The sequence below is a fragment of the Macaca fascicularis genome, chromosome 6, assembly GCF_037993035.2.
Source record: "Macaca fascicularis isolate 582-1 chromosome 6, T2T-MFA8v1.1".
Lineage (NCBI taxonomy): Eukaryota > Metazoa > Chordata > Mammalia > Primates > Cercopithecidae > Macaca > Macaca fascicularis.
In genome coordinates this window covers 153,766-179,421 of record NC_088380.1, presented here as the reverse complement: position 1 = coordinate 179,421, position 25,656 = coordinate 153,766, and the positions used below count along the sequence as shown (strand labels likewise).

The 25,656-nt window shown below is 49.0% G+C and overlaps 1 long non-coding RNA gene across 10 annotated transcripts in view; it reads left to right on the top strand.

Moving 5' to 3' along the window:
- Positions 1 to 11,004, top strand: part of LOC123571572 (uncharacterized) — a 50,236-nt gene extending 39,232 nt beyond the window's left edge. For 6 of the 10 annotated variants that reach the window (XR_012413529.1, XR_012413530.1, XR_012413528.1 and 3 more), the window contains one exon: positions 6,782 to 11,004. This is a non-coding gene — a long non-coding RNA (uncharacterized lncRNA). Of the gene's footprint in view, positions 1 to 1,204; positions 1,245 to 3,993; positions 4,168 to 6,781 lie in introns of all 10 variants that reach the window. The other 4 variants (XR_012413531.1, XR_012413533.1, XR_010587255.2 and 1 more) reach the window with 4 other exon arrangements.
- The last annotated feature ends 14,652 nt before the right edge of the window (positions 11,005 to 25,656 follow it).

Here is a 25,656-nt window from a genome sequence, read left to right as displayed (position 1 = left end):
TCCATCCTTTTCTATGTGGATACCCCAGTTGTCCCAGCACCATTGAGTTGTGAAAGGAAAAAAGTAAAGCAACCCTTGCTGTCCTCTCTCCATCAACAGATTAGAAGATACACTGAAGAATCAAGGACAATTTTGTCGGTTTAAGCCAGTGGTTTTCAAACTTTTTGGTCTCAGGAACCCTTTGCACTTTATTAAAGAGCACAAAAAAGTTTTCTCATCAGGCCGGGAGTGGTGGCTGCTCATGCCTGTAATCCCAGCACTTTGGGAGGCAGAGACAGGTGGATCACTTGAGGTCAGGAGTTCGAGACCAGCCTGGCCAACATGGTGAAACACCGTCTCTACTAAAATACAAAAATTAGCCTGGCATGGTGCTGAACACCTGTAGTACCAGCTACTAGGGAGGCTGAGGCAGGAGAATCGCTTGAACTCAGGAGGCAGAGGTTGAAGTGAGCTGAGGTCACACCACCGCACTCCGGCCTGCGTGGCAGAGCAAGACTCCGTCTCAAAAAAAAAAAAAAAAAAAAGAACATAATTTAGTTTCTTTTACAAGGATAAAGTCATTACATCTTAACACAGTCTTAAAGAAGAAACCATTTTCCAAAATAAGCAGCAGCGTGGCAACAGTTTGTGCTACTGTGAAAACACCTAACATCTCTGCACCTCAGACAGCAGGATTCTCATGCCTGCATCTGCGTTCAGTGGGCTGCAGAGCCATGGCTGAAGTTTATGAAGAAAGTCCGACCCCATACTGATATACAATTAGGAAGCAGTATTTTCATTGTGTTTTCAGATCATTTTAGGTATTCTCTGCTGCCAAATGTAACAAGTGGCACTTCCGTACAGGCTGTCTGCAACACAGAGTCTGTGCTCTGGTCGACGGGCCTTTCTGCCCCAATTCCTTCTAAGTCGACTGGTCCGTCTTGCACTTGAATGGCTTTTACCAGCACACGATTTTGTAATCACACATTGGTTAGAAAATACTGGTTCAGAGTTATGAGCAGCTTCCACATTTCATTATATGTCCAAAAAAAAAAAAAAAAAAAAAAAAAAAAAACCCCACATCAGTATCACCATTGATCACATGAGAAAGTGGTGGACACAAGATTTTTATGTTTTAATATTCACTGGAAAGCTCAAATGTCTATCATTGGGAAAAATGTAAGGTACTTTCCTTGAGATGAAAGTCATTTTGTTCATTTTTCAGGCCACACCTGCAAATACCTCCATCTGAAGTGGCATCTTTTGTAAGTCATTCTTTATATAAAGGCGGCCGTTAGTGGAACAAGTGGTTCTGCAGGTTCATAGTTCAGAGGCACCAGTGCTCTCCCAAGAGATAACCATAAAATCCGCAGAAGACGCACCTGTGCGCACTTCCTGTTTCTCACTCAGAACATTCCAGAAGGAACCCTGAATCCCAATGCCACAGCGGGACTGAAGTTTGCTCTCACCCACACAATAAACCCAGGGAGCTCCCCCAGCCCCCACCCCGAGGCCACAGCCTTGGTCCTCTATCTGGTCTAGGGGGGCTCCTGCAGCTCCAGCCTAACAGGGAACAGAAGGCACCCACATGTCACAAAGCCCTCCCAAGGCCCAGCGAGCACTTCTGCTTATGTGCCAGCCAAGTGCGTTTGACAATTCTACAGCCAGCTGTACGGCAGGTAGCGAGGTACCCAGCAAATACTCAGGGCTCACGTTACTAAGGAAGGTGCACAGCGAGGTACCCAGCAAGTACTCAAGGCTCACGTTATGGAGGAGGAAACCAGGCAGATAGTGAGGTACCCAGCAGGGTTCACGTTACCCAGGAGGAAAGGAGGGTAGAGACAAGGGGGCTGGAACAGTCTGTCATAACCTTTAGCATTTACAAGGCTCGCTGAAGATTATCCGATTTGATCGTCACAACAGCTCACAAGATAGGCAGAGGCAAGACTATTTTCACTTCATAAAAAGAGATCCCGAGAACTGATGATGACCACGTGCTCTTCCCACAGGCTCCCAGAAATCCTCCTCAAATCATCTCTCAGTTGTATACATGTGATAATATCTCAGTCACGTCCCCTCTCTGCAGGGGAATTTTACTGCCGCCCTGCTGTTCCTTCGCACCCCTGCCCTCTCCTGCATTTCAGCCATGCCCACCATCCATGGGGAGTCTGCACCACCCCACCCCCGCTGCTGCTGATGGCTTGGGTCACGCTTACCTTTCATTTCCACCTACAGGGACCTGTTCTTCCTTCAAATGCAGCTCAAACTCACTCATTGTGTGAAGCCTTTCTGTCATGTGTAAAATCAGTCTGTGGAACGCTTCATTTAGGAGGTGCTTATGTTGCCTCATTGGCTGTGATCAGGACCAAATTCTGAGCAAACCAGGTGGTCCCCTCTCCCCATCTCTGCTCCAGTGCACTTAAAACAAGGATTCCTGGAAGCATCTTTTTAGTCCAATTCATGCATGAGTCTGCCCCACACACTGCAGAAAAGCCCTGGTGGTCGGTGGTCAGGGCTCAGGGCCCCCCAGGTAGGTAAGGAGAGCTTAGTGCCCTCTCTGGAGTTGTCGCTCAGAGACCCACGGCTGGAAGGGAAGAAACTTGCATCCTGTGAAACATCTAGGCCCCGAGACCCACTCAGGAGTGGAAAACGGGGAAGGAGCCTTGAACAGACCCTCGGGAGGGCAGACAGTGGGAGCCACGGAGGCCACCAGGAAGGAGGGAGGCAGGCAGTGAGGCCACAGGTGATGTGGCCGGGAGGGAGGTGTTGTGACCAGAGGTGAGGTGGTGGGCGGATGACACGGCGTGGTGTGGGGAGGAGATGTGGCCAGGGCAATGTGGCCAGGGAAGAAGACACAGCTGGAAGGAAGCGACAAGAGGGGTCTCCAGGCCCCAGACTGTGCCTGATTTATAGATGACATTTTACTTAAGATGTTATATCTAACTTTAAAGAAAAGTAGCAATTTCGACCCTTCTGTACATTTAAAGCACGGTACAAATTGAGCACATTTCCCAAACCAAAGAACAGGGCATTGAAGAAAAAATTCATTTAAGATCAGAAATAAAGAGATCCTACAGCTCTTCCAGTCCAATCCCCACCCTAACGTGAATGGGGGGAAAAGGAAGTAGATTCTAGTCAGTCAGCATTAAAGGCAAAACCGATCCACTTTACTTTCTAGACAGAAAACAAGAAGCTCATCAAGGAATCCCTACAAACAGTACCTTTAGTAGTGCCCGAAATGCAAAATTCACCTACAAATTAAATCAACTGCTAAGTGTGTATAGAGTAATTTTTTTCATTATTGCCTTCCTCATCTGCAGGGGCTTTTTTAGACCTTGTTTCCCCTTAATTGCCTCCAACACCCAGGAAATTTAAACCCCACAAGTAAACTGTGTCTCGATTCATGCCCAGCGTCCTTTGGAGCAGACAGTCCGTTGCTCTAAGACGTTCTTGTCACCTAAGCACCGAGTACAGCCTGAGAACGCACAACACGCACTCACACAAACTCAGACAGACAACAGGTGAGATACGGCACATGAGGAGGAAGACAAGATAAATGAGCTTCACTGACACCCCAGATCCGACAAGAAATGACACACGCAGCCTGCTCTGGTGCAGGTGACTCCTGGAAAACAGCCAAGGACAGCATTTGGAGAAGCAGCACCGCAGGCCAGGAGGGTCTGGGGGCTTAAGAAGGGAGGGGCGCCCCGACCAGGTACTGGGGGATTCAGAAGGGAGGGGTGCCCCGACCAGGTGCTGGGGCTTCAGAGGGGATTGGTGCCCCGATCACTTCCTGGGGGCTTCAGAGGCAAGGGGTACCCTGACCACGTGCTGGGACTTCAGACGAGAAGGCACCCCGACCGGGTCCTGGGGGCAGCAGGACAAGCCCAGGGTTCCGTCGTCACTTTTCACTCCCTACTCCCGAATCTCGCCCTGAAGTTGCAGCCAGTCCAGATATTCATTTACCCATAAAATTAAGTATCTGTGAGTAACACAAGCCACTAATCCACACAGATCTGAGTCTACAGATACCTCCCAGAGACGCCACCATCCCTTCTGGTAGAAGAACAGCCCAGGGGCCCACGCTGCTAGGAAGGGAGACTGTCTCCAGCCTGACGCTGCAGAGTCCTCAACACAAAGTCTACCTTCTGGAACCATGCCGTCTCCTACAGAGGCAACTAGGGGCATGTAGGGTTTTTTAAAATCTTTTTTTTTCTTAAGACAGAGTCTCCCTCTGTCACCCAGGCTGGAGTGCAGTGGCTCGATCTCGGCTTGCTGCAACCTCTGCCTCTCGAGTTCAAGTGATTCTTCTGCCTCGGCCTCCCGAGTAGCTGGAATTACAGGCGCCTGTCACCGCGCCAGACTATTTTATTTGTATTTTTAAGTACAGATGGGATTTCACCTTGTTGGCCAGGCTGGTCTTGAACACCTGACCTCACATGATCCACCCGCCTCGACCTCCCAAACTGCTGGGAATACACGAATGAGCCACGGTGCCCGGGCCATATAGCTATTTAAATTTGACTAAAATTAAATAAAATTAGAAGTTCTCATTTACACTTCAAGCATTCAGTTACCCACAGGCGGCCACTGACCAGAGGCTGGTAGAGATGTCACACTCCACACTGCAGAAGGATCTAGGGACGAAATGGCTCTAAGATCATCTCAGAATCTTTATGCTGAAGCTACTGAAGTTTTACTCTGATTATTATAGACATCAGCATTCTCCCACTTAAAAATGTCAGTGCTATTGCAATGATCAGATCTGTGACTTCCCATCAGCTCTTCTCTTCCTGGATAGATAACTGTAGAGCATCTGCACTCTGCCTCCACACTAAGGGGTAGTAGAAGGCTCCGTGTAAAATCAGGGGGAGAAAAAAAAAATGAATCCCTAGTCCGCCTCCCCCCCTACAATTTTGTGAAACTCCTCTTAATATGCAGAATAACTGCCAGAGTTGCAATAAAGAAGCATCCCTTGACCAGGAAGCAGCAGGGAAGCAAGAGGAGGGAGATGCAAAGACCCTCCGTTCCCTCTGGGACCCCAGGCCCAGCCAGGACTGAGAAGGGCCGCACAGCCCGGCAGACCCGCACACCTGATGCGAACCATACACACGGCTTCCCTGGGCCTCGGTCCCCTGCTCTGCCCTCACTGGCCACTGTGGCTCTGGGTAGAGGCAGCTCCCTGAGCCCCAACACCCACAGCCAGTCCCCTCCTTGCAGGTCTCAGCTGTGCTCTCACTGCCTCCCTGACGCTTCTCATCATCCGCGTACCGTGTCCACTCTACCCCACAGCCCTTGCTACCGCCCACCCCACCACGGAGCCAAGCACACAGCAGGTGCCCAAGATGCCCCAGTGGGCGGGCATGCCAGCGTAGGGCTTGGAGTTCCAAGGGCCTCGTCCCGCATACCACCACAAACGCCACGGAGGCTGTGGAAGGGGTCCAGGTTTCAGGCCTGTACTCAGCTTCTCCTGGCCCCCGAGGCCAAGAACCTAGCAAGGGAGCGCAGCCGGAAGCAGGGTCCCAAACCCCCTTCATGCTCCTCAAGAGGAAGGGGGCTTCGGGGCACAACCCCACGAGCGTCTTCCTCCTGCCAGGCTGCCTGTCACAGCCCCGACACCTTCACAGCAGGGAAACCCACTCCTGTGAGGAGAAAACCACCAAGTACAACGGGAGCCACGTCCCCCGCAGCGTCTGCTGATCCCAATAGCGACAGCAGCAGCCGGGCCCCCACTCAGCACACACCGACTCCGAACCCGCCACGCACACCACAAGGCCGACCATCTTGAAGCTCAGCTTCCACTCGTCAGGGCCCTCTTCCAGGAGAGCTCGGCATGTCTATCTTCCCTGGGATCACAGAAAGGAGTGGGACCCAACCCCGAGTGTGCACAGAGTTAAGCTCCCACTAGCTGTGCAGACAACCTCCCTGGCCCTGGACTGAGAAGGGGCCAAGCGCAAACAGCCATATTTTGCCCGCACAGGTACGGAATTCCGTCAGCTCTCTCAATGAAGTCGTGACAGGTCAACTCCAGGCTCCTCAGTGCTCTGGGGTTCACCTCGGGCCACTGCACCTTTGAAACGTGGCTGTGGACTCCTCTAGGGTGCTCACTTTCACGGCCCATTTCATTCAGACACTGCAGGCCCCTACCGTGATGTCAATACCCAGGACACCCCTGCTGGCATCCTCTGAGATGCTGCTGCAGCTGCAGCTGCAGCTGCAGCTGCTGTGATCTGAGAACAGCCCTGCACAGGCATCAAAGGGAGGACTTCTCAAGTCTCCTCCAGGGGCAGTGACTACCGCTTTGAAAGACGTTGCACTGAATCCTGGGTGAGCCTGGCTTGGTCCGCAATCTAATCCGGGTTGCTGGGGAGACACACTCTGTTGTAATTGACAGAGGCTGTGGGTGGCAGCTCTACCAAGACTGATAATTGCAACTAGTCTGAGATTTACTATCCATACTTTCTATTTGATGTTTCAAAGGAAAGCATCGTGAAGTTCCAGTAGCAAGGAATTTTCTACAATCTATCACATTAAGATACAGCAGAAATGTAGCTAAAATGTTCATAGCGTCTATGCAGAGGAAGAGATGGGTCTATTTCAGGAAAAGTGCTTGCTGGCTTTTTAGAAACATAGTGAAATCCCTGACAAGTAAAAGGTTGTTTATACTTTTTCTTTGGAACAGAGGGAAAGTTCTTTCTTATTATTTGAATACATTAGCTATATTTAAGTGTTCTGGTAGACTGAGTATTAAATATTCAAAAGGAAGTAATTCTGTTCGGTCTATTTCATTCTTTAAATGTAGCTTTCAAAAACTGACAAATACCTGGCCGGGTGCAGTGGCTCACGCCTGTAATCCCAGCACTTTGGGAGGCCGAGGCTGGTGGATCACGAGGTCAGGAGATTGAGACCATCCTGGCTAACACGGTGAAGCCCTGACTCTACTAAAAACGCAAAAAATTAGCCTGGTGTGTTGGCGGACACCTGTGGCCCCAGCTACTCGAGAGACTGAGGCAGGAGAATGGCGTGAACCTGGGAGGTGGAGCTTGCACTGAGCCGAGATCACACCACTGCACTCCAGCCTGGGCGACAGAGCAAGACTCCATCTCAAAAAAGAAAAAATAAATAAAAAGTGGAAAACACCCCATATCTGCCCTGGCTCCGGCTATCTCCATGGAGTGGACAGAGCTTGAGAAAAGCTCACTGTGGAGGCGTAGAAGGCCAGGCCAGGCCGGGCCGGGCCGGGCCTTTGCTCAGCAGATGAGCAAGAGGGTCAGCCACCCTAGTGAAGAAGCCCATGTTTGCTATGTTACTGATGATACCCACATAAATTTCTATTTGCCTCCCACACAGACCTGGGATCTATGTTTGAGCAAGCGACTCATACCAACAGTCCCTCCATGCCATCATTTCCCTGACCTCCCCCAGAAAAGCCAGGCCAGGCAGCGTCCCCACACGGGCACTGGGGCCCAGGAAGATCCTGGTCCTGCCCCTCTTCTCTCTCGTCCCTGCAGCACCCTGGCTTGCTGTGGAAGCCCAGCAGTGCTGGCTGAACCCACGTTCACCTGGGGCATTCAGGAGAAGCCTCTGTGCAGAAATCAACTGGGAAGTAGGATTGTGTGTGCTGGCAGGTCACTCGAATGGATTTGCAGAACTCAGTTTTCAACACAGGTGCGCCACCAAGTCCCTCAAGCCCTTTGTGAGCCTAGAGCCACAGAGCCATTTGCGGCATTCTCACAATCTCTAACAACCCTGCACAGAGGCCCTGTTTTTCCAAAGGACCATATAATTTTCCGTGTAGACAAAGTTTGACATAATGAAATAAAGTGAAGTCACCACTTCTATTTTCTATTAATCCATTCATTCAAACAAGTATCTCTTGAGTATGTGCATCGAATACTGTGGAATTAGGATTTAGTCCATGCCTTCAAGAAATATACATCACAGAAGAAAAGGTATAGCTTGTAACTAACAGTGCTGAACAGGCAAGAAATAAACATCATAGAAGGAAAGGTAGAGCTTGTAACTAACGTCATAGAAGGAAAGGTGTAGCTTATAACTAACAGTGGTGAACAGGACAGAATTTCACAGGCTCATCAGGAGCCACCGAGGAGGAAGCCATGATTCACATCCACCTGCAGTAGATAAATGTTTCCCGGATAAAGTAACTTTTCTACAGTGATATCTGCTCCTTATTGTTTAATCCTGCTCGATAGGGTATTAAATTACCACTTTATGTGCTGCTTATATAAAATACATCATTGTCAGGGGAGGTTATAAAATAATACTTCACACAAGCTTGGGCTGTGAATGGTGTGAGGCAATGAGACGATGTGTTCCCCGTGTTCTCGAGACGCAGAAGGGTCAAGACCCTGCTTCCCTTCTCCTCCCCACCGCCCTGTTCCCAGATGAGGGGCGGAGGCAATGCCGCCGGGCAGTCCTAGAGCTGGCTCCAGGGCCAGGACAGCACGCCCAGACTCTCTGTGCCCCATGTGATAAATACAGACTATGGGGCAATCACCAATTTACCTGGCAGTGGGGAGAGTCCTTCGTCAAAAGCCTGTGCTTCCAGGAGCCAGGACAAAGCAGGAGCCCCTAGGAAAACAGTTCCGGGTGCTCCTGAAACCTGGGCAGAGTCACAGTCTGGCAGGAAGCACCAGTGATGCAGGTGTGCCCAAGACTGGGAGGATGGCCAGATGCCTGGAGACCAGACCGGCCTGCAGGAGATGACCACCTCTCTCTGGTTCATTAGAGACAGACAGTCTGGGCTTCACTTTTGTATGTGGAGTCTCACAGTACAGAAATGTCACAAAGGGATTAGACTTCGTATACCCCAATTTTTTTAATTTAAAAAACACAATTATTTCAACTAATTCTAAATCCAACAAAGAAAAATAAATAAGTATATAAACGCATACCTCCAAAATGTAAACCACAATCTCTTTACCCATAGGAGACCCAAAATTTAGTTTACCTTTTCTTCAGTATTATCACTTTGTTTTTAAGCCATTACTGAGGTGTCTCCTCACCGCCCCATGAGGAGGTTCATGGGCTCTTCAGGGCTCTTTGCTGTTTCATCGTTTTTTAGATTTAAGGGCAGGATCATTTTCCCACACTTGCTTGCTTCCCTGATCACCAATTTTTCACAAGGACATCATTGTGCCTCAGAAAACCTAGTAACTGAACTTCATTAAAAGTGAAAACAATAAGGACGTGTTGGCTGCTATGACAGCATCCTCAGTCACCGAATCTCCCTGGGGGACCCGACACACCCCCAATCTCCTTGGAACCCCAGCATGCAGGTATCGCTGCGGCTGACAGGACTGACCTACCCTGGGGGGGCATGAAAGCAAAGAGAAGAGAAAGCAGGTGACTCATTTAGGAAACTTCGGTGATTCTCTCGAGTCACGTTTCTCAAGGTGTCAGGGGACAGCCACATGCAGGGAACCTCCTTGGCCTGGCAGGTGGCAGACTCCTGGGACCCTCCTCAGACACGTTAATCGGAGAATCTCAAGGCGGGTAGACTCTGAAAAGTATCTGTAAAGGAAGGACTTAGCTCTGCTGTGACCCTACTACACATGGGGTCACGCAGGATGCTGCTTCCGGCGTCCAGTCTCCATTTCACTCTCCTGGGAGGAACACCCGTCAAGTCACAGAGCACGGTCTTCAGCGAACACCTTCCTGCGCGAGCTCCACTGTCTCCCAGCCCTGCAGGAGTAGCCGCCGAGTAGGGGAAACAAGTCTTTGCTCCTGACCCGGCCACCTTGATGCTGGGCATAAAGACCAGCACTGCTACGTCTCTGGGGAAAGGAGCGGCCCTGGGCAGGAATGCACTTGGCAGCCCCGGGGAGTGGCCAGGTATGGACAACCAGGCCTCTGCCCGCAGACACGTCAGCACAGCATCCTGGAGCAGAACTTCCAGCCCAGCTGAGCCTACAGATGGCTGCAGCCCTGGACAGCATCTTCACAGTGACCCGGGGGACTGGGCCAGAGCCGCTCAGCAGGGCTGCCCTGAATTTCCAACCTGAAAAAGCTGTACAGTCGTACGTGTATGTTGCCTTAAGCCCCTAGGTTTTGGGGTCACTTGTCACACAGCGACAGACAGTGGATGTGCACGGACTCCCAAGGCCACGATGGCCTCTGCCGGCCTCACCCGGGCTGTCTCATCTGTTCCCGTGACATCACGTTTCTCAGAGCCAAAGGCTGCCAGGGCCCCCTCTTTTCTTCACGACGTCGTTACAAGCTCACGATACAAACTGAAAATACCCAATATGTAAAATACAACGTATGACGCAATACAGGGTGAACGCGCAGGCACATACACAGGCGAAACAGGCGCATGCGCGAAACAGGTGTATGAACACAGGAACAGGTGTACACGCATGAAAGAGGTGAACGTGTGAAGGTGTACACGCGTCAAACACGTGTGCATATACACATGAAAGCACCAGACATGAAGGGCTGTCTTTGGGAGCCTAGTTTTTAGACATCTCCCTCACCCTTTTACATCTGCACGATCACAAACACAGCACACCACAGTACTGAGGGGGAAGCCCCAGCTTCTCATGGGGGCACATGAGGCTTTTTATTTATGCCACAGGTTGCATCACTACATCCTAGAACTGCAAGGCCCCCCACTGCCAGGACTGAGTCAGGTCCACCCTGTGCTCCAAGGACCAGGCCGCCTGCCAGCCCATACGGACCTGCCCCTCAGATGGTGCTGCTGCTTCTAAAACAGAGGCTCAGCCCCACCCAGAGACCTGCAGTACCTGTTATTAAATCAAGACTTGGCTGTGGGTAAACGTGAAGATTTTTATTAAACATGACTCTGGAACATTCAAAGGACCATAACTGAATGCTCCTTTCACAGCCACGGCGTGTCCAGACGCTCATGGAGAAGGCCAGGGAGTGGGAACCCACGGAGCCCCGACAAAGCAGACTCGGAGCTGAGTGGCGCAGTTAGCACCGATTTTGTTTGACACTTGCCTTTTATATTCAGATTAAAGTAAAAAACAACACGCAAAAGTAGCTCACATTCTATTTCAATTCTCTATTTTTGTAGTAACTGGGCCCCTTTCCCTCTGCTTTCCCAGCCAAGCGATAAATAGGCCCAGCTGGGATTTGTCAAAGTCTGGACCTCTGTTGTAGAGTAAGTGAGGAGGGTAGGGAGGGGAACAGGAGTGGTGAGGAGGATTGGGGGATAGGGAGGGACAGAGGAAAGGAGGGAGAGAGAGAGAAACCCCCGGAGGACTGGAGGCAGGAGGGATGCTCCCTGGCAGCCTCAGGTTCCCCATTCCAAGGTAACTGAGCTGGCATCACGCACGCGGTACCGTCATATGATTTGGCTGACACACACCAGAATGACAACAAAATGCTTGAGGAGAAGACTAAGCACCAGCATCTTCAGATTAAGGTAGTGTCCCGGTTTCACGCTTGCCTTGTATGACATTGTATAAATTGTAAAGATAACACATTTTCTTACCAGCCACGCTGTTCCCCAAATACTAACTATAACAAAGATCAGACAGCATCTGAGTACTGAGCGTGTGTTAAGCCCCGTGAGGAAGGCATCATTTACTTTGCTAGAGAAAGAAACAGGCTCTGAGAGAAACTTCCTGAGGCCAGGCAGCTGTCTCCAAACCCACCTCGTGCCTCCTGACCCTGAAGGTGGAGGACCCAAGTCATTCACGTCAATAATTTACCTACATGCATGTCAGATTGAGATTCAGCCCCCAGATCTAATCATCTCTATGCAGGAATGTGTCAGGAAGGTATACAATTCTATGAGTTCGACCTGGGGGAACAAAGGCAGGCACCCTCGACACAGATGTAGGGCGGAGGTGGGCGCCCAGCACAGGAGCATGTCCAGCCCTGCCCAGTCACACAGCCACCCTGCCATGCCAGTGCAGGAGCCGCCACCGCGTCTCGGGGAAAAGCAGCTTCTCCTGCACAGGAATCTTCCCCTGAAAGTGTGTTCCTGAGAAGGTGTGGACCAACATCTCAGAAATTAGACACCGTGTAACACGCTTATCTATACAGGCTGCCTATGTCAGGGAATCACCAATAATTCCCATCTCGCCATCAATTATTTCTGGTAAATACTGGTTATTCTAAGTTAACTGAGGCAACACAAGAACAATATAATGGAAATGTCAGAGTCAATCAGCTCCATCTGCTGAAGAGCTGGGACTAATGATGAAACCTAAGGAATCCTGGAGAACGCAGCAGGATCCCAGACCCCGCGGACCACCCCAGCCTCCTTCCACAGGAGAGTTAGTCGTGGCGCCAAGGAACGGCTTTCCAAGGAATCTCAGAGGAACTCAAGGTCTTGAAAGTTTAATGGGAATTGAATATTTGCATCTGAGTCACACGAGCACATTAAAAGTAAAATTTCCTCTTTCCACTAGAATTATGAGCTTGCGGCGGCGACACTGGCTGTATCTCATGCTCGTGAGATGTTTGGGCACAGCCGTGCATCTCTGGTGAATCATTTATAATAATATGAAAGAAGTGCTTGGGCCCTCGATCCAGGACCACAGACCCTACCAACGAGGGTCTAAACAGGACAAGCCTCGGCCTGGAGAGGCTGGTGTCCGTGGGGGCTGGGAGGAGCACCAAGGAAACTCAGGGGCAAGCCCCACCCAAGCTCGGCATGTCCTACCCCACGCAGTCGACATCAGCCACAGGGATCTTTTGTTGTTTTTTTGTTCAGGAAGGAACATATTAAAAAGCCCGGGGTCCAGGGCCTGGACTCCTCAAAGCTCTCCACAGAGCCGGGTTAATTGGCACCTTCCGCCATGTTAAAATCAACTATATATGGCTGCTGAGGGCATCTCAGAGCAGGTGTAACGCTGAGCTTTCTTGCTGTCTGGGGAAAGCAGGAATTCCAGGCCTCTGCCTTCCTACCTCCCCAGAGGCTCTAGCCCAGATGAGCTCAACTTCTCCCAGGTAAGGAGCACAGAAAAGCTTCCCACATGCCCCTCAGGTCACACACGAGCGGTGCAGACCCTTGTACCTTGGCACGAGCCCTCCCAGAGGCAGAAGCCCAGCCCTGTGGCCCCGGCCTGGCAGGAGGCAGCTGCTGGGGCCCCTGCTCAGGGTTCAGCACAGCGAGGTCCAGCCACAGCAGGTGAGACATCCACCACCCGGCCATTCATCTTTAACCTAAAACAGACACAGGAATTTGGCAAGGGGTTCCTTCCCCTGACAAACCCATCCTTCCTGTTCTCATCTCTCCCTCCTGCCCCAGTACTGCGCCCAAGGCCACCCAGCACTGCGCCCAAGGCCTGACTCCCAGTTTCACAGGGAATCCAAGACAATTAAGATTTTGAGAAACTGGGAGCTACACAGAAAATGAGTCATTAAAGCCAGTGTCCACTGATCCTCCCCTCCCCACAGCGGAGAACAGTCCTCGGGATAAAACCCACGGGGCAGGGAAGACGCGATCAAGGTGGGCAGGACAGAGGAGCCACAAAGCAGGTGGTTCGGAGAACAAGGCCACGTGAACACAAAGCTAAAGTGCTCAGCGGCTGGAAGACAAAACACAGGAGACAGAAACACTGACCATTTACAAAGAAAAGAAAAAAAAAAGCCTCACTCTTAAGAGTCCATCAAGATTTAAGTTCTCAAGTCACAATGTATCAGCACAGACTTCTCATAATGCCTGAAACTTGGCGCAGTAAACACGTGAATCAGTTCTCCCAAGTCCATCGTTTTCTTTGATGAGCCTCTTGAGTCTCAGGCTGGTTTCAAAGTAAGCCCTTCTCTGTTTGTTGATGACTTAATAATTAACATACTTGAAAACACATTGACTTCCAAATTAATCTGCTAATAAAATATTAATTACCACACTGGCTGTCATCCACAGAAAAAAACACAATCACTTTCTGGTTTTAAAAACATTAGAATTCAAAGCCACTTTGCCCATCAGAACAGCCCCTGATTTTGACAAGGGCATTCCAAAGCTAATCTGAAAAACTAGTCCAGGCCATGATCGCTGGGGGGTCGGACTTGCCTCATCACCCCACCTCCCTTCTGGAATTAGACAGAACTTAGACGCTTAGTCTGATGGGAAACATTTACAATCTATTCTCTCCGAAGCTACCTGGAGGATTTCCTCCACATGACAAAGCCTTGGTCTCCACAACCCCTTATCTGACAACTCTCTTAACCAACTGTCAATCAGGAAATTTTCAAATCTACCTATGACCTGGACACCCCTGCTTCCAGTTGTCCCACCTTTCCAGACCAAACCCATGTACATCTTACATTTATTTGATTGATTGTCTTATGTCTCCCTAAAAGCTATAAAACCAGGCTGGGCTCTGACCACCTTGGGAATACGTTCTTAGGATCTCCTGAGGGCAGTATCAAGGGCCATGGTAACTCATTTGGCTCAGAATAAATCTCCAAATGCTTCACAGAGTTTGACTCTTTGCTGACACGGTACCTTTCATGGGTATTCATCGAGGGGACTCACAATCAACCGGAGGCATCAGTTGCCCACTGTGCAGAAGTCTCTGCAGGACTGAGCCTCTGGCACGGGGACTCCAACCCCTGAAGCAGCAGCTCTCCCACGTCCCACGGCCTGATAGACCTGCACCTCCCGGGCTTCTCATTTCAGAGTCTCAGCAACAAATCTACCAAACGTGATCAACATCACAGAATATTCCTCGGGGCTTTTGGCTGTTGTTTCTCCCCAAGTTTACTCTAGAACCAGAATGGCAACACTCGGAACAGGATGGTTCTCAGTCACCGACCCTCCTGGTAAATACACTGTCTCCAAGGCCCTTTCCCGCCAGTCACAGCTTCCTTCATGTCAGGCTCGAAGGCCACCTCCCCAAGAAGGAAACCTCTTCAATCCAGCAACCACAGCTCCTGTTCCCATCTAGAGCTTGTCTGCCAGGAAGGGAAGACTCCTCATTCCAGAGACAGCAGGTGCCACAAACTCAGGGTATTAGCCATTGCGAAGGCAAACACTCATGAAATTAATAGACTTTTTCCTCCTTGGATACTGACGTTTTCTCTTCCGGAGGTCAGCCAAGGCCATCTGCACGAGTCACGAGCGTGATGGCTCCAGCCCCTCCTTCAGTGTCAGGAGTGTGGCTCCACTCTGAGACCCTCCTACATCAGCCAGGCCATGCACCTGTTCCCACGACTGCTGTCAGCGGACTACAGCGATTCTAAGATAGTCAGCAAGCTGACGTTCCGAAGGAAGCATTTTAAAGAAAAATGTGTAAGTTTTATTGCATGAAATCAGCTACATCTTTTGCTACTCCAGAGGCTTGTTTTGCTTTCCTCAAGGTTCTCTACAATGATCCTGACAGTCAAGGTTCCCAGTTACAGGCAGAGGGTTGGGCAGGCCGCGTCTGAAGTGTAACACACAGAGGATCCACGTCAAAGGATTTTCCCTGTTCACCAACATCATCAGGACAAACTTTAAACAGTAATAATCTGCCTGTCTGGAAAACTGAGCTCACTTGAGGACTAATGCAACAAATATATTTGACAAAGTTGCAGGTGGACGTTTTAGTGAATGAATCACTATTTCAAGGAGGATAAAGGCTCACTATTCAAAGGCATGTTTTTGTCAAGTTTTCTAATTTCAGCTTCATGCATTTAAATCATGAAGTGAGACTTGTACCTCATACATTACAGAATCTCTACAAAATAGACAAAATTCCAATTCTGTACCTTCACTCTCATTCTTTTCCATATGTGTACAGATGGTCGTAATTTAAGTTGGCATTCCAACAGGATTTCTAAATTAAACTGTCTTCTACTTTAAACACTACGTGTTAAACATTACACATTCCATTGTTCAACATTTATAGCAGGGTCTGTATGGCCCGTTTTAAAGATTTCTTCCTCACTAAAAACAAGTGTTTAAACAATAAATGGTCTACTCTAAAATATTCTAGAGACAGAGATACATTTGGAGAGTGGACACACTTAACACAGAAGTCCGCAACATCAAACAGGCACAACCAGCAGTAAGGGTGGAAAGGGCGCCATGTGAGTGCCCCTAAAAACACACACAAGCCTGGCTGCTTAAAAGGAATGAATATAGCTCAACACTCCTATGTGAACATTGATGTGTCTACTGCCTTACAGAATCCTCCTAGCTGAGCTGCAGGAATCTTCTTTGGAACCTTTTCTCACCTACACTGCCTACAGGTGCCCACTGGGCTCCCTGGGCAGTATCATGTCTTTGTTTAGAATATCACACTATTTGGAGGCCTGTTTAATCCCAAGTCAGAGCCTTATCATAACTCAGACACCATCCCTCAGGGCTTGTGGGCCAACTTCGGCTAATGCAGGCTGCTCCACAGTGCCCTGCAGATGGGCTTGGTGCATCCACACGATTTTAAGATTTGGGGCTGCCGTTTTCTGCAGTCACAGATGCGGACTTACATATTCATCATGACTGAAGGCAGCACGTATTTTTATGTTCCTTCTGTAATGGTAATAATCATGGCAACATTTCCTCGATCCTTAGAAAAGCCTCCTAACAGCAGTTGCATTCCACCCCCTTCCTTAAAATTAATAGAATTTACCAAACTAGGTGAAATCAGTGTTCATGAGAAAGTGAGAAATCAGTGTTCACACAATGGCATAGTAGCTGGGCATAGAGTGTACGTCAACATCCCAAACTAAGCCCCCATCACAGTTATTCCCAACTCGCAGGAAAGCTAGAAAATTTAGAAGGCTTAAAACATAATTATAAATGAAAATAACAAGAAATCAAAGTTTTTGAGGAGCATTTGTTAGCCAAACAAGGAAAGCCATTAACCAGTGCTGATTACATTGCATTTGATTACAGCAGCCAAAGACGTGTCAAGAGGAAGAGACTTTTAAAGATTAGTCTTTCGGTAAGAATGGTTGCTTAACAAGTTCAGACTACTGGGGTACACCAATCATCAATTAAAAAGCAAGGTAAACTAGGGTGAGTCATTTTCCTTAATCCTTAATGCGTCAAAAATTACCACATTGGCCAAGCTGGTCTCCAACTCCTGACCTCAGGTGATCTGCCCGCCCCGGCCTCCCAAAGTGCTGGGATTACAGGCGTGAGCCACCACGCCTGGCTGAGAAGTGTTTGACAGAGGCTGAGGGGAGGCTCCTGTCCCTTCCAGGGACATCCACATCCCACCTAGTTTCCCATACCGACTGTGACACTCGAAGCATCACAGCAAGGGCAGCTGCATCCCCGCAGTTCTCTGCACTCATGCCACAGCTGCGTGAGCAGCCACCGCCCTGGAGCTGCCACTCAGCCTTATCGTGCTGGTACAAGCACAGCAGAAACTACCAAGCCCCCAAGAGGGAGGATTGGGGACCCAGGGGAGTGAACCAGGAGGGAGGAGTGGGGGCCCTGGGGAGTGAACTATGAGGGAGGCGTGGGGGCTCAGGGGAGTGAACAAGGAGGGAGGCGTGGGGGCCCAGGGCAGTGAACCAGGAGGGAGGAGGGTGGAGTTCGGCCCAGGGAGTGAACCAGGAGGGAGAAGTGTGGTCCAGGGGAGTGAGTCAGGAGGCAGGAGGGAGGAAAGCGGTCCAGGAAATGAAGCAGAAGGCTCTGGGGGTAACAAGTTCACACACCACAAATACCTCCCAATCCATCCGCGTGCAGGGAGGGGATGGAAACCACACAGGACCTGCAGCGCTTTCTCCTCGCAGTGAGGAGTGAGGATACCGACTCATGCACAAAATCAGAGCTAAATTTCTACCACGGTGGGGAGACGCTTCATAGACCCAAATGGGTACAAAAAGAAACCAATCATACAAGATCAGTGGATGGAATGGGATCAGAAATTTAAGCCTGTAACGAGTTTTCAGAAAAAACTTCACTTTATCTGCAAGATGACTGCAGCTCTGCTTGATCATTTCTGCAAATGTCTAACTCGCGATGAGCCATCTCAGAGCCGTTCAAGAGGAGTAACAAAATCAAAACGCCACGGCATCCTCCGTATTTTAGATAGCCTGCAACAGTATGGAAATGAGCAGCGGTGCCAGAGCTTTCAAGTTTGTTTGAAGTAAATTCCAGCATCAGGGCAGCATCTTCCTGGCTGAAGCAATGAGGTAGGCTCCTGCTCACCGCATGGGAGACCAGCTTTCAGCTAAGCTGCTGTTAAGGGTCTGCAAACCATGATCCCCGACCGAGCTTTGGCCAGGGATTTTTACACGTTGAAGTTTTCACAAAAGAAATATATGCAGAGACTTCTGTGGCCCTCAAAGCATAACACGTTGCCTACTCTGCCCTTTACAGGAGCTTCTAGCTTTGCTGTCAGTTACAAAGTGTTTCTATAAAATAATGTCACTGATTCTCAAGCATGCCAGCAAAAGTCACACTTCTCAACAACCCTCAATGGAGATGCACCATCCTGTGTTTCACACAGATTTTAGATTTTTAAAAGCCAAAATAAGGGAGGTAATTCAGCTAAGTATTATAGTAACACAATTTGAGATACTTACTGATGTGTGACAACAGAATACTTGGCATTCCTGTGAGGCAATAAACTAGCTCAAACACAAAATAGCAAATCAAAGCATGTTTTGGCCTCTCAAAGTGATCAGTGAAATTGGAAATAACATTCAGTTAAATGACACTAAAAAAAAAAAAAAAAAAAAAGCACAAACAAAACAAATACTACTACACCATCACTCCTTAAATTTATTTAACTACTGCTGCCAAATAAAATGGAGAGACTTCTTACTGCAGGGTAATAATCGGCCATTGTCATCATGAAATAGACCGCTGTGCAGGCTCAGGCCCTCCAGCCCACAAAGGCAGGGGGAGGGAGGAGAAACGATGGCCAGAAACAAAGGGACAGGGCAACCATGACCTAGTCAGCAATTGTACCCTCTCACCTTTCTTCTGGACTTACAATTTTGGAGCCATCTGGGTTTACCTTCCTATGTCCATAAGTCAGCAAGTTCTCGAAGCCAGAAATCTACAATGCTTCTGGCAGCCAAGTCCTCTCGGCCTTCCCCCCATGTTTTAGGGCCTCATCAGCTCACCCCTGGATAGTATCAATGGCCTCGGAGCTCCAGTCAACCTTGCACTCCACAGACTCAAGTATGCCAAGAGCCACTCCAGGCTGCCACTGCCATGACCAAAGGCTTTCAGAGACAGTCGCCAGCACTGCACAAATCCATGTGGCTTCACCAGGCGCAAAGCGGCTCCAGCATTCCATCCAGCCTGTCGCTGCTACCATAGCTGTGAGTCTAGGATGTGTCAGGAAGGGAAGGAAGACACCATGTACCTCATCTCATTTAAGCTTCAGTGTCACAAGGTGGATTTTGTCGTGCCCGTTTTATGGATCAGGAAAGTTTTAAGGAGGGCAAGCACAGGGCCCTGCTGACACAAGAGCAAGACCCGCAGAGGCCTGGGCATGACCCCCGTCCCACGCTCCCTGGGTCCTGATATCCACTCCTCCCCCGTGGGAGCCTGATCCTGGGTCTGCCTGAATTGCTACCATTCCTAAGACACGACTCACGTCTGTCCACCTCCTCCTTTATCTGTTTCCCGCAGCCCAGAGGCGTGTGTGCTCTTCCATCCAGACAGACATCACACTTCAGCACCTGCATCTGACATCACTTCAGCCAAAAGCTTCTCTCAAACCTCCCCCACACCTGCCGGTCACACAGGTCTGCACCCATCACCTTTCTCACACGAATTCTCACATATTCCTGTGTAGCACCATCCAACTGATGATAGTCTGGGAGGAGGAAGCTTTGTAGATAAGTCCACGTTCTACTTTGCTCCCAGCCCTCCGTCTTGCGTCTTGCATGAGGCAACCGATTAACAGCAAATTCATTTCAGCACAACATTTCCATTTGAAGAAACGCAGAGCATAGGGCTCTGGTCATAATTAAAAGCTTGTTTCATTTGTCATTTGAAATTCCATGTACTGCTGCAACAGCAGCACCCCCTCCTCGCCAGGCTCTGCCCTAAGGACATCTTTCTTCCAGCGCTCGATTCCCATCAGAATCCTGGCAGTGACAGCCCCGCAGGTTTCCCAGCGCCTCGGGCTGCGGCTTCCACGCTGGGCCGGCACTGACAGGACCGGAATGGTGCCCCCAACAACTACAGGATCGGAAGCTGGTCGACTGCTCTGTAGGATGGAGACATGTTAGTAATCCCCGACATTTCCACTGACAGGCTGCTCAGGTAAACTGGGAAAAATCCACAAACTAGAAAGAATCCATGGGGAGGAGTACTTCTGTCTCCAACCTGGCAGCAAATGGTGGCTGTGCAGACGATCTCTTCAGGAAAACTATCGACTGTATCTCAGGTCAACAACAGCCCCGCTGAGGGCCAAAAAATCAGCTCCCCCTGGCCCTCACTTCCTAAGGGTCAACCCTCCCAGGCCACCTCTCCTGGAAGATCAGCTCTGACGCACCCACGACGGTCAGGAACCGGCTCTGGGACACATTTCCCAGGCTCCTGCCCACCGCCCTCTCTCTTCTTCCTCCTCCATCTCCCTCTTCACTCCCATCCGCCCTCCCCCTTTCGCTTCCCTTCTCTCCTTTCCTCTCCCTCCCTCATTTCCTTTCAGCCCTCACCTTCCTCACTGCACTTCCCTATGCAACTCAGCGGACGCATTCTCAGGTCAGTAGAGTTTTCTTTCACTCTGTTTCTATTGCAATGATCATTCTTAATGAACAGAAACCTGTTTCGGACCATGTGGATGCCACCTCCTGACCAGCTGCTGCCCCGCGGCTCCGTGTCCACTCAGTGACCTCACGGCGCAGGTGCCCAGCAGTATGGCTGTGACCAGGGGTAGCAACATGGGACATGACAGAGGTATCCCAGCCAAGAGGCCCTGCAAAGCCTCCCCAGCAAACCGGAGCAAGGCCCAGGGCGGTAGGGAGAGCGCCGTGCTCACGATGTAGGCAGTTCAGCTTCCGCAAACTGTCCATCGACTGCAACTTACTTTGTTTCCATGGTTACAGAAGAACCATAAGCATTCTGAAATATGTTCTTGGTTTCATGTTTGCGAAATCTAAGCAACATTATAAGAAAAATCACTGAATTCTGCCCGAGGCTCTAGGGGTGTTTTCCTCTCTGAAAGGAGCCCCTTCCAGGACTTGGGATTGAGTGACAGCCTTCAAAATCACGGTTATCCTGGTGGTAACAGGGAACTCCTCAGCCCGCCGGGAGCTGGGGCCCTCGACAGCCCCCACGGTTCCAGACGCCAGTGTTCTAAGGATCACACATGTGCAGATAGCAAAGCTTGCTGCACACACGCCAGGTGCTAACAAGCCCCAAACGTCTCACTCATACTTGCTAACCACATCGCTTCTCTCAGCCTCCACGGCGTTTCACACTCTGCCTTTATATAGAGATGAACCATGCGTCCTGAGCGCTACAAAGATTCAACTCCTTCCGGGAAGAGGGGTGCATCTTTCCATCACGGGGTCCTCACTCCAGCTGGCACAGGATTTGCAGAGTGGGCGAGTCTAATGTTGATGACACTTTCTCAATATTCCCTTCACACCCCTCCAAAAACAAGAGTGCTGCCAGCTTCTTACCGACGTTGTAATGAGCAAAATATTTTTCTCTTATTTGTCACCTTTTAACGTAATACTAGTGAAGAATGTGACTCTGCATGTACACTGTAAGCACCCACACCGTGAACATTCTGCTCTCCTGTGACTGTATTCACAGGTCACAAGGACAAAACTTCTCCATAGTAGCATATATATATATATATATATATATATATATATATATATATATATTTATATTCATATTTATATATATTTTTTTAACATGACTTCCACTCATCTGAAAGTCACAGATGTAGCTTTTCCTTCATAAAAAGATCCAAATGATACACAAACCAGGTTTAATAAACACATTGGTCCAGGTGGGAAAATGACCCCTCAGTCTCCCTCCCCTCAAAGACCAGGGCAGCCAGGAAACTGCGCTCTCCAGTAAATGACAGCCGGCAGGATTCCCTAAATAAGCAGCCGGAAGATTCCCATCTCGCAGAGCACACCTTTCAAGACTCAAGATGCCCCCGCTCCCTGAATATCCGACGAAGAACAGGGCTACCCAACGGAGGACTGAGGCAGTAAACAAACATGTATTTGGCCGGGGGCGGCGGCTTATGCTTGTAATCCCAGAACTTTGGGAGGAGGAGGCAGGCAGATCACAAGGTCAGGCGATCGAGACCATCCTGGCTAACACGATGAAACCCCCGTCTCTACCAAAAATACAAAAAATTAGCCAGGCGTGCTGGCGGGCACCTGTAGTCCCACGTACTCAGGAGGCTGAGGCAGGAGAATGGCGTGAAGCCAGGAGGCGGAGTTTGCAGAGAGCTAAGATCACACCACTGCACTCCAGCCTCGGCGACAGAGCAAGACTCCGTCTGAAAAAAATAAAATAAAATAAATAAAATTTTAAAAGTTTTCAGCAAATAGCATCATCGACCCACAAATGAGAGGTACCGTTTTCATTCTAGGAGGGAAACACTACAAAACACGTATACTTTAGCCCTGTAAGTGAATTCTTCGGACATTCCTGTGTCCGCTATCAAATGCAGCATATCACCTCAAAAGGCAAAGTTCTATAAGTCACATCCAAGGAAGGGAAAAATCATTCTAAGTTTTAGCCATCCAGTAAGAACCTGATCCAGAGAAGCCTACTTGTTCCAGACTCTAAGCGGCAATATATTGCTACAATGTAATGAAAACAAAGGGATAATTAAGAAAATTTCAATGCTAATAAAAGGCAAAAACATAATTAGATTTATTCTACTCTAGACAGAGCAGCCGGGCAGTTCACCCATACGTTATGAACGTTGCTGTTTTTCAGACAGGGTCCCAACTCTGTCAAGGCTTGACAGCAGGGGCGTGATCTCCACTCACTGCAAGGTCCGCCTCCCAGGCTCAAGCGATTCTCTTCAGCCTCTGGAGTAGCCGGGACTACAGGTGTGCAGCCATCATGCCCAGCTAATTTGTGTGTTTTCCGTAGAGATGGGATTTCACCAGGTTGCCCAGGCTGGTTCCCTGGGTCTCGAGTTCCGAGGCTCAAGCAATCCGCCCGCCTCGGCCTCCCAAAGCGCTGGGATTACAGGCGTGAGCCATCACGCCTGGCCCTTTTTTTTTTCTTTCCTTTTTAAGCGATTAATGTGCTTCAGAGTCTTGTAGGCATTTAAAAAAAAAAAGAACAAGCAAATTCTGTAAGGGAAAGAAACCATTAACATGTTTTACACACCTCAAAACTCAAAACAGAAATACTAAGAATAAAATGTATTTTATTCACAGAGGCATTCTTAAAGTTCTGTAAAAGTGACACCATGGACACCACCACATCACAGACGAGTGTGGCAGGACTGCTCAGATTCAGAACACATTCTAAACAGTCCTCCTGCCACTTTCCTCAGTGGGAACACTTTATTCTGTCTTTTATTCAAATTAAGTATCTTGCAAGGGAGTTGAAGAAAACTGCAGAGCAGATTTTAAAACTTCAATGCTTTTCTCAATTTTCGTCACATTCTGATGCATTTTTACCTACTACACGGCCAATAAGTTTAAAGCTTTTTGCATCGATAAAGACAATGCTCCTTGTAGCAATAAGCTTTTTCTTTTCTATACAAAGATCTATAACTTAAGCTAGTAAACTGGGCATTTCACAAAGATTTTGCACAATTCCTAGCACAGATTTTAGCAAAATAAAACCATTATCTTTCCGCAATTAAATAACCAAACATAGGAAACTGCACAGTTAAAATAACCATTCCATTATTTTATATAAACACAAATGATAAAGGAGAGTATGCTTTGGAAAACAGTGTTTCCATAAGCTAATGATGAAGCAGAAGACAGTTCCTCAGCCTCATATGACATTTGACAACCGAAGTACTCTGGCCCAAGCCCAGCCCGGTTAAATGGAGGGGAAGTAAACATGTGACTGACCGTGGTGGGGCACTGTGATAGCCACAGTCCAGGAAAGAACAGCTGACATGTTTCTTCTTCATGGGAAAACTGAAACATACTCGAGACACCTTAATTCTTTAAAACACAGTCTGCCCCAGTACTAACCTTAAGCTCCCATTGATAAAGATTGCGATAACCAGAGGTGTTTATCCAGGCCCTCGAAAATCACGGACATGGTACGTACACAACATTTTCAAACACTCAATGCTGCCAGTATGTTAAATGCGCTGTGATACCGGAGGTCTTGTGCAGGACCAGAAACATCGCAGCCTGGTTACCTTCCTGGTGTTCAATGCTTTGTATGTGCAAAGTCTGCTGTTACAATTTACTGGGCTTAATGTCATTCAGTTTGTCACAGAAGAGAGCTATGACATTTACTTAATTCCACACACAGATTCTCAAGTTCATCTTCCACCAATGACTGTTCTGTCCACAAGACAGCGGAGGGAAGACCCAGGAAAGGCCTGGGAGATGCCAGGTGCTCACAAACTGGTATCAGTCTGCTGGTTCTGGCTTAAAGGAAAACAGACATAGAAGAAACTAAAAGGACTCACTACATCTAATATCACAATGTTCTCAACTTTACCTTAGCGAAAAATAAAAGCGGAAAAGCAAAACTACTCCAGGGCATGATTCCAGGGCTAATCTGAAACATGAAATATTTAGAAGACAAAGCTTATTGTGAGTGCAATTAATATACACATAAAACACTGGTTTCGCAAAACCCAGTCTTTGCGATTGCTTTTATAAAAAGTAAAATTCTCATGAGGATCACATACATTAACTGATTTTCAAATGAAGGGACTGGTAAACTTCAGGGCATATGATTTCTGCCACACACGAGGGGAGCAGTGAGAGAGAAGAGCTAGGATGGATGAAGTGTGCTGAAGCTGTCCTAGGACTGAAATTCAGTTTCTGCCAAAATAAAAACACAGGAGGCTGTCAACTTCGATAGCAAGCTCTGCTTGAGAGCGTCAAGATGTTAAAATTGCAAAGGGGATTCTCCCTGCTATAGGCACGCGTGATCCTTGCAAAAACATAGCTCAGCATCATCAAAAATCAGGAAAGAACACAAGCCTTCCAGACACGAAATCCAAGAGCAGAAGGGAGCAGAGTCCAAGCTTGCTCGGTAGAACTGTTCCCGGACAACAGCACAGAGGACGTCACAGGGAGGGCAGGGCAAGCAACAGCAGCTTCCGTGATGCCGCAAGCAGGGCCTGAGCCAGGGGAGCAGTCTCCTCCAACCTGACAAGGAGGCGCGAGGAGCCACAGAGAAGTCAATTCAGGGTCCTTTTCAGAAAGGGGCAACAATGAGAAAATCTGGTCTTACCCAACCACCCCCCACCCACGGTAACAGCTAAACTCGCACGTGCGTCTGTCACCTTCCCCACCCCCTCTTGCAGATGCTCTTCCTGCACCCGGGTGCCTGTCTCCGTGCTGCTCCTGAGGCCACACCTGTTGCCATCCAGTAGTGACCGGGAATTCACCTTTGTCCGGGCGAAGCAAACGCAGAGTTCACACACTCTTGTACAGGTTTGCTGGCCGAGAATCTAACCGAGCTGTCCAATTCCAGATGTGCTGGTACCAAGGAGAACGCTCAATGTCCGGCATTTATAAACGGTATCAGTGGGTTCTCCTGGGACTCCCAGGCAGCCGCACGAGGGAGGGAACTGTTGCCCTGTTACCCCGAGCCAAAGCAGCGCTGCGAGGCAAACACCACAGGCCACATCACACTCGAGC